The 9,841-nt window shown below is 33.2% G+C and overlaps 1 long non-coding RNA gene across 2 annotated transcripts; it reads left to right on the top strand.

The window, feature by feature from the left end:
• The first annotated feature begins 5,478 nt into the window (after nucleotides 1-5,478).
• LOC143224196 (uncharacterized) lies at nucleotides 5,479-9,626 on the top strand. 2 transcript variants are annotated; one of them, XR_013013260.1, is made up of 3 exons: nucleotides 5,606-5,670; nucleotides 8,321-8,560; nucleotides 8,695-9,626. It is a non-coding gene; the product is annotated as an uncharacterized LOC143224196 (long non-coding RNA). The 2 variants fall into 2 exon arrangements; XR_013013259.1 differs by lacking the exon at nucleotides 8,321-8,560 and having other exon boundaries at nucleotides 5,479-5,670; nucleotides 8,691-9,626.
• Nucleotides 9,627-9,841: the final 215 nt, after the last annotated feature.

The following is a 9,841-nucleotide window of genomic DNA, read 5'->3' on the forward strand; positions in this document are numbered from 1 at the left end:
AGTCTGAGCCACTAGGGGACAAAACAACTAGTAAAATGGGGAATAATCTACCAAGTAGTTGACAAAAGAATAAATGTTCGATACCTTGGAATGGATCTTCTCATTTACGTTTGTCTTGGAAGTTTGCCCAGTAATACACAACTAATATTCAAGAAGGAATGAAGCTAGCCAATAACGCCCTCCACCAACTCTTTGGCTAGGTTTGTTTGATCGAATAGTCAGATTTAGCCATCTTTATTATAGCGCACACAGACAAGCGTGGAGTGCGCTTTTGCGGCAACAGGTCACGAGCCGTAAATGCTAGGACTCGCACTTTGCGCCACGCTTACTGTTACACCAGCCTGTCCCTCTACGTTTATAGAATATGTGACGTGTAAATGTAATGAAGCATTTTTTTTTCTAATCTATTACTATATAAAGTTTTTATAATATCTTACTAAGAAATCTGACTCCCCCCATATTGTATGGAATATTTCTAGAAATATTGTAAGTTACCATAATTTATCAAACTTTTTAAACACATCAAAGTGAATATATCCTCTGTAATTGTCTCTACAGTAACAAGACTAAACAAAATATTTAGAGCTTTCTCTCGGACTGGAAAAAGCACAGTATGATTAAAAAAAATTAGCCACGAGAAAACTTTAACCTGAAGTCTCTGCTGTTACGGCGGTCTAAAGTTTTCTCTAATTCAGTCAAATAACCATAAAGAGGTTTGTTTGGCTTGTTTTGAATTTCGCGCAAAGCCACACGAGGGCTACCTATGATAGCCATCTCTAATTTGGCAGTGTAACTGGAGAGAAGGCAGCTAGTCATCGCTACCCACCGCCAACTCTCGGGCTACTCTTGTGCCAAAGAATTGTGGGATTGCCCGTACTTAATAACGCCCCCACGAATGTAAGGGCGAGCATGTTTGATGTGACAGGGATTCGAACCAATGACCCCAGATTTACGAGTTGAGCGCTCTAATCATCTGGTCATGCCATGCCACCATAAAATGATTTCTTCTACTTTTTCATGAAAACATTATCAGTCATCACAAATGTGTCATTTGAATCGAACATTCAAGTTTTTATGTCTTTAGAACTCAAACTTATGATAAGTTTTATGTACAAATTCAAAATACAATGTTTTCACTATTTTGTGCTAAGTCCGAAAGTAAAAGAAGTTCTAAGTAATAAAGACAATAACGAATCTACGTTCCTAGTAAATAATATTATCTAACACTGATAATTACTTTCCTAATTTTGAATACTCCAAAATACTGATAACTAATTTCCAACTGTCAAGGCTGACAGTTACTCTCCTATATTTAGTATTCGTCAAGGATATTAATTAGTTTCAGTTTATTAGATACATCTTAATATCTGTAACTAGTTAACTAGTGCCGGATCCTGGGGATGCTTACATTTTGGTTTCTTATTGATATAACACTAAGAAACCTATAATGTTCCTCTTTATGGAGCTACACTAAAAATATGGTAATTAATTCATACCCTTCCTTAGAAAAAGTGGTTTCACACTCCTAATTGTATGTAAAATATTAAATGGTAATATATTAATAAGCTATACTTCTTTCATCTTGTAAGTAATTTTATTGTTATTTTTTCACTTACTACTTACATGACCGCATCCTTTATAAATTTACATAGTGATATATGTGGTAGAAGTATGATTTTGTATGTATACTAAACTTACATTTTGATGGGTGAGGATTCTCAACGTGTCAATAACAAGAGGTGTGTTTGTTAGAATCATATTTCAACCACTCATTTTTTTTCTCTTCGAGTGCAACTATTTAGGATTGATTATTTAAAATACTTAAAATTTATTTCTTTTTTTTTTAAATCATTGAGTGGTTATTTCTTATACAAACTGTCTTTCTACAAGAGGACAGGTCTCGAATAACAGCTTCCCTATTATGACATTTCAAGAGTAATATGTGTCGAAAGTTAAAAAGATGGGTGTAATGTTACTTGGCGTGTCGAAACTAGTTGGACATTTTGTATAGTTACTTCGCATTACTCCTAACAATGTATATTCAATCCAATAAATCATTTATGTTTGTAAAGCTGTTTTATTTTTTTATTTAAGTCCTTGTAACAAGATGTTTGAAATTGTTGGCAACCTATTATATTAGCATATCTCATACTTTACAATGGAGGAACATAACTATAGACTATCTCTCATCATCCTGATGATGTTTGTTGAACAAGCCGTGTTTTACTGCACTCCTCTGGTTAGAAACATGAACCTTTCCCTGTTTAATGTTAATCCTTTTTGCCACTGTCTATAACGATGTGTTTGTAACATCGAGTATTCTTAACGGTTGGTATAAGTGATACACACATTATTTATTAGGAACAGTGACTAACGCCAACGAAAAATATGGGTCCATGAAAAAATAGAAATACAAAATAGAATATAAAACAACGTCACTTTCTCCTAGGGCGAGTTCAGGTACACACTTGACTAATATTTTTAGGTTAGTATTTATTTCACTCGTGTTGACGGTTTTCTTTTATTAGAACCGAATTGTCTTGTTCACAGAGAACACAAGTATATTCATCGACTGTTTACTGTAAAACAGGAATTAGGTTCTTAGATCTAGAATAAACAAGTAACAACTAGGTTTCAACAGAAACTTTGCTGTGCAAGCTTCTAATGACGTTTTTAATATTAATTTTTTTAAATAATTAAAGAACATTTATTTCTTTATGATAGATTGAGAACAATAATATACTTAGAATATTTAAACATACACGATGTGCTGACACTACGATTAGTTAAATTATTACTAAGTATTCTATCAATTATAAAAATCGAAATTATTTTTACATTAAAATTGTGATATTATTACATTCTTCAAGCAAAACCTCATTAGTGCTAGATATTTTATGACGAAACGATATTTTGACTAAATGTTTCTTAAAAATATGAGTACAAAAACTTGCCAACATTACAGTTCAGATATTTGTTTTGTTTGTTTGTTTTGGAATTTCGCACAAAGCAACTCGAGGGCTATCTGTGCTAGCCGTCCCTAATTTAGTAGTGTAAGGCTAGAGGGAAGGCAGCTAGTCATCACCACCCACCGCCAACTCTTGGGCTACTCTTTTACCAACGAATAGTGGGATTGACCGTCACATTAAAACGCCCCCACGGCTGGGAGGGCGAGCATGTTTTGGCGCGACTCGGGCGCGAACCCGCGATCCTCAGATTACGAAGCGCACGCCTTAACGCGCTAGGCCATGCCAGGCCCCAGTTCAGATATGTAAGAGATTTTTGTACAATACTTCAGACTAGAAGTTACTGTTATTATTATTACTGATTAGAGTAATTAAACAATAGAAGTTCATGGCTTCTTGTGTCCCTTAATATTCTTTATATTGTTGTGATTACTGTTAAATGATAAAGATGGTAAATGTATCATCAACATACCTTCTATAGTAGAATGCTTTATCCTGTTGCGAGACATTTTCTAACTGATGCTTTAAATGAAAACACAAACACTGATTGGCCGAAGATGGCGTCAAACTAGAACTTAGAATGACACCGTCGATCTAATTATCAACTCATAAGAAAGTAAAGTTCTTTAGTGGCAAAGTTTATTCATTTCAGAAAAACTTATTTAGTCATCTTGTTAGAACTATCGTGTAAATCAGGTTAATGCTCAGCTGTGTGGTCTTTATTAATGCTATATTCATGGATAATAGCTTACCTCAAAACTAGCACAGTGCACATTACTGTCAAACTTAAACTGTTATATTTGGTGAGATAATTCAAAGATGTATTGTAAAATATATTCAGCATTGGTGGCAAACCTTTTTAAAACTCAAAAAACAAACAAACAGAAAAAGATCTGAAGTATGGTTATTGGTTCCAGTGTTACTTAGAAACTATATTTTACAACGGACATCTTTTTTTACCAATTTTAGCTAGAAAATAAAATTCTGGATGATTAGCTGATGGTCTAATGTTCAAAACTGTTTTTCATTAATAATATTCTTTCTTAAATTTCATTAGGTATCGTTACAGTTTATTTTCTTTTATCAGTAAAATCATGATACAACTTCACAAAGCTGTTAGAATCACTTAAAATGTTTTCATCTTTATTTAAACATTCATCTTAAGTTGATTTTACCATTCGGTTTCCTTTGTCAGGTTTGAAAACGATATGTTTGACTTAAATTCCTTATAGCTATAAATTCTTGAGGACCTAAAAAAATTGTTATATTTACACTTATAATTGTTAAAAGCAGTCAGGGCTATACCACTATCTGTTTCCTATTATTACTAAAAAGTTACCATATTTAGACCAATTAGTTTGATGTATTAATAATTGAAAAAATTGCTCAACTTGTATAAAATAATACTCAATTTGATTAATTTTTTGGTGAAAGTCTTCAAGTAAAATGGACTCTTGCAACGCACTTCAAATATCTCAAAATTTTTTCACGTTATTTTAATGAGACTTCACTCCTCTGTATTATCTCCGTTGAAAAGGTGTAAAATATGTACAGTTTAGCCAAAAGTGAAAAAGATCTCTGCGAGGACTTTTAATAGGGTTCATTCTTCAAGAAGTCTGTTGTAAGACGGAAGAAGTTGGTTGAAAGTGAAGTTTAAAAGTCCAGTCCAGAAACTTGGCATAAATGTTAAAAAAGTTGCATCACTTTATGTTCATAGCAGCTCATTTCACACTAGAGATGTGGTTAAGATTTCTACTGTCTGAACTTGGTACATATAGTACATTAAATTTAACAATAATCTTGAATTTTGCTTCTACGGAAAGCTATATCATACATCAAGAAGTAAGAAATACCCTAAGAAATATTTTGATTATGAAATACCTCGTTATTTCAGACTTAAGCACTTTATTCTAATCGTAGTATAACCCGGAATTTATGTTGTGTGAATAAAAAAAAGCGGGAAACTTAAACAGCAGCAATATCTTAATTCTATGCATTGTAGCTGGATTTTTATTACTGTATATTTTGGTTATTATGGAAACCAACCCAAAATACTGAAAATTTTACTTATAATCTTTGACTTGTGAAATTTTGCTATATTGCAAGTTTTGCTCAATACAACAATTGATAGTTGTTACTGTAGCAACGATATACGGGTTATTCTATAAAATATATATATTTTAATACATGGAAAAGTTTAATATGGATTTGGTTTACTTTTGAACTACTATTTTAGCATACTAACTTTTATCTGGATCAGTGAACTCAAAGGTTTTAAGTATCATTTAAATACTCTTTAATTAGAGATTATGTTCTATAATCAACAAATCTATCTCAGTTTGGAAAAGTGCACAAACACGTATATAGAAAGAAGTTACTTCCAAAGTGTATTTGTCCAGTTATTACATGCCTCAAGTGGTTGGAGAAACTAGTATTTATGCTGCTCTCTACAGTATGCTAAGATATACCAGCCAACTCGCCAGGTGCATAGATTATAGAATTTTAAGCAATTATATTATTTAAACAAATATCGGTAAACTGTCGATCTTGTACACTAGATGGCTTTTGGAAAGTAACAGGAAGAAGAGGTATGATTTGTATACAACCTTGCGCTAGAGCCTTTTTAATGAGAAATACACTGCAAGTCGTGTTTAAAAAGCATAGTCGTCAGAACGTTCATGACCAAAAATGGTGACGCCAACTGGTAAGGCCCCAAATTCTTTTTAATGTAATGTATTCTACCTTTGCATTTACGATAGCTGGCCTTATTTATGTAAAAACGGCTGGTTTGGGTTGAGAATTTTTTTATGTGGAGAAGCGAACAACGTTTCGACCTTCTTCGGTCATAGTTCCTCCACATACATAAGTTCTCAACCTAAACCAGCCGTTTTTACATATATATTTCTCTACAAGTGGGTTTTCTTGTCATCACTGATAGCTGGCCTTAATTTCGTAGTGATAGGTTAGATGAGAGGTGTAATGAATAAATAGGAATACTGCAAACCCTTAGGTTATCCTTGTTTAATAGAAGAGTTAGATTTTATCTTCACTTTCAAAGTAAACCTTTGGCCCTAAAGTGTGAAACGTGTTTTTGGCACAATGAATCTCGTATTTACAGTCTATGAATGCTTCCCGCTAAGCCTAAGCTGAGACACAACTTAAAATACATTATGCCTTTCAAAGTAATACGTCTAAATGTGATGAACATTTATTTCTCCTTGTACACTACATTACTTATCATTCCTAGCAATTTCGAAATTCCAAGTATAATCTTCGTGATGGTAATCAATTTTACATGTCTGCTTACGTTCCTTATAACCTTTAACAAGTTATTGATTTTGAGCAACTTGTTCTTATGTATCAATTCTATAACTGACAACAAATCGTTCATGACAACGTGCACATAAGGTTAAGTACGCTAAATGATTTTGAATATGTTTGTGTTTTGTTTGTTTGTTTTTGAATTTCGCTGAAAACTAAACGAGGACTATCTGCACTAGCCGTCCCTAATTTAGAAGCGTAAGACTAGAGGGAAGGCAGCTAGTCATCACGACCCACCGTCAACTCTTGGGCTACTCTTTTACCAACGAATAGTGGGATTGACCGTCGCATTATAACGCTCCCACGGCTGAAAGGGCAACATATTTGGTGTGACGAGAATTCGAACCCGCTACCCTTGCAACTGTATGTCATTGGAAAATAATAAATATAGATCAATTTAGGGTTCCTATATCATCCAGAAAAGACTTGCAATAAAACTGTACCCAGCAGTAGTAAGCAAAAGGTGGCATTTCGTAAAAGGTCGTCAGCAGAAAGGTGTAATTTGTACATGATATCCTAAAGACAGGGCCTTTTGCAATGAAAACTACGCTGAAGAACTACTTTCAAGATGCATGGTTGTCAATATATAACATTTCCCAACATGGAGACAAGTATCGGGCACCAAACATGTTTGTAGATAATTGTTAATCCTGAAACTTTTGGTTGGATAAATAAGAGTATTTAACCGACATACACACATATATTTGTAGACTTTTAAAAATAATATTCAGCAATAAAAATTAACATAATTTTAACTGTTGTTTTTCATGGTAGAGGTAGACGGACCTAAGCCTAATATCATAATAAAATATAAAACTATAAAAATGACACAAAATATCCTACACTGTCTTCTTATGCCTGGTGCTTAGATTTGGACAACTTCAAAAGTTTGTTCTCTATAACCTTTATCAGGTTTGCTATATTAATGTAAGGGTCACCCACTTTCTCCAGGTTTTCTAGTTGTGCAACTAAGCAACTCGCAACCTTTTCAGCCCCGGCATGGCCTGGTGGTTAAGGCGTTCGACTCGTTATCTGAAGATCGCGGGCTCGAATCCCAGTCACACCAAATATGTTCGCTCTTTCAGCCGTGGGGGCGTTGTAATGCGACAATGAATTCCACTATTTATTGGTAAAAGAGTAATCCAACAGTTGGCGGTAGGTAGTGATGATTAGCTGCCTTTCCTCTAGTCTTTCACTGCCAAATTACAAAAGGCTAGTGCAGATAGTCCTCGTGTAGCTTTACGCGAAAGTCGGAAACAAACAAACAAACAAACCAAAAGCAACCCTTGCTATCTGAATCATATGCACAGAAATGAAGTTCAGTGTAAAAATAGAATTATGTAATTGCATTTAGGAACTCATATTTTAATAAAAATTAATATAAAAATATATGTTCTGTGAAATAGTTATCGCTATTACATATTGTTCCTGACTAATTACAGAAACCTTAATCAACGGATTTTATCTATTTGATAAGAAATAAATAACTGGTTAGATATAAATCCGTGCATTATGAGTACACGCATTTTCTGATGCTAGGCAAACACATGCGCGTGAAAACTTTTGTAGTCAATTAATTACATACCTGTATAATAATAGATAGTGTAATGAATATACTGTGCGAGAAGGGTGAATTAAATATTTATATCATAGAAAACCATTTAAATCATAGATAACGCTAAATGCAACTGAAACAAGTACATACAAAAGCCTTACTGTCCACCCAAAAAGATATATCATTGGAAGTTCATGGTAGTAAATCGCTAAGCAAAATGTGAAGTTTTTCTAGCAACCACCCTTCATTGTCACAAAGGAACCAAAATAAGCCAGGTTGGTTACATAGGCACGCGCTATATATGTCAGAAATATAAAGCATAGATTAATTAATGTAAAGGGTGGGGAGTTAAAGTGTGATTACAACAATGTCAAATGTTCGTTTTTCTGAAACCATAAAGGGTTCTATGTTTGTAAATCTATCGTTTTTCTAGTTGGTCGTTGTGTATAATGAGTTATCTGTGTTCTGCCCACATCAGGTGTGGACACCAGATTTACAGTGTTATAAACCTTCAGACTTGCCGTTGAGTCACAGTGTCTTTCTAGTCGTTCTCTGTTGTATATAGCAGTTAATGCTAGTAAATGCCTCACACTGATGAAGTTTCGAGGGTATGTTTGTTATTAGTAAAATAACTGCTCCACGTTTTGTGTTGCCTAATGTAACGAAAATGTCAACGTGCTGTATGACCAGGTCGGTGTCCTGACAGTTCAATGGGGAAGTAAATTGTACATTCTGTATCATTATAAAAGCTTCTTAATTTGAATAGGGATATTCTGGTAACCTTATAGTGTGTGTTTTTGATACGCCTGGTTCGTTATCTGTTTATCTTTTTTTTTCTTTTTGCATAGGAAGCTGGGAACACACAAGATGCAGAATCAAGTCATTTCTTTGTTCTAAAAATATTTTAGGATAATTATGTTTTTCTGTAGCAAGATAAAAGACTAGAATGAGTTGATGCTACGTGTAGAGGATTTTTTTTTTTTTGGTTGTTGTGTTAAATCTCATATGGATTGAAGTATTACATTTCCATGCTACAAAGTGATTTAAATATACTTGAGGAATTTCATCTTTTTAGTTGGCTGTCATGATTAAGATTGCATAATTCATGTGTATTCTTTAAGTTATGGCTAATTAAAATGAATGTACTACCTGGATAAAGGTTACAGAGAACAAACTTTTGAAGTTGTCATAATCTAAGCATCTGGTATAAGAAAAAGACAGTGTAGAATATTTTGTGTCATTTTTATAGTTTTGTATTTTATTTATAACATTAAGTCCAGGTACGTCTACCTGTAATATGAAAAAAAACAGTTAAAATTATGTTAATTTTTATTGCTGAATATTATTTTTTAAAAGTCTACAAATATATATGTGTGTATGTCGGTTAAATACCCAGAAGTTTCAAGATTAACAACCATCTATAAACCTTAACGGTTATGATTGATCTGTGTGTGTGTTAAATCTCTCCTCTGAAATATTTATGGTGAGTAGTGTGTTGTTTTCCCTTTTCTTTAGGAAAGTATAATCAATGAAACATATTAAATAAAACAGGAAGCCTTTTCAGTGGGCACCTATTGGACGATACAGTTTGAAAATGGTTAGGATAACATTTTTTCATTTTATTCAGATAATCAGATGGTAGAAAATATGGCGTCTTAAATATTTAAGAGTAATATTCCTAACACTGACAGGAAAATTTTCAGTATCAATAATCTTCTTTAATGAAGTTGTTAAACTTATCTTCTGTAGCCTGAAGATATATTTAAATAAAGTATTTATTATTACTTGTCGATCAGAATAAGCTACATATTTAGGCCAAATTTAAAAATCAAACCAACAATCAGCATGGCTAATTGAATGTATTACTTTCGTACCTTCTTATTTCTGAAGGTTAGAATATATTTTTTCATCACTTGAGCGTTCACACTATTAAAGATATTTTTGGCCTTAAACCTAGTATCTCACGAAGTTCAGCCAGCTTAAAATATTTAGGCTAGTT

Source organism: Tachypleus tridentatus, chromosome 8, assembly GCF_004210375.1.
Source record: "Tachypleus tridentatus isolate NWPU-2018 chromosome 8, ASM421037v1, whole genome shotgun sequence".
NCBI classification, from domain to species: Eukaryota; Metazoa; Arthropoda; class Merostomata; order Xiphosura; family Limulidae; genus Tachypleus; species Tachypleus tridentatus.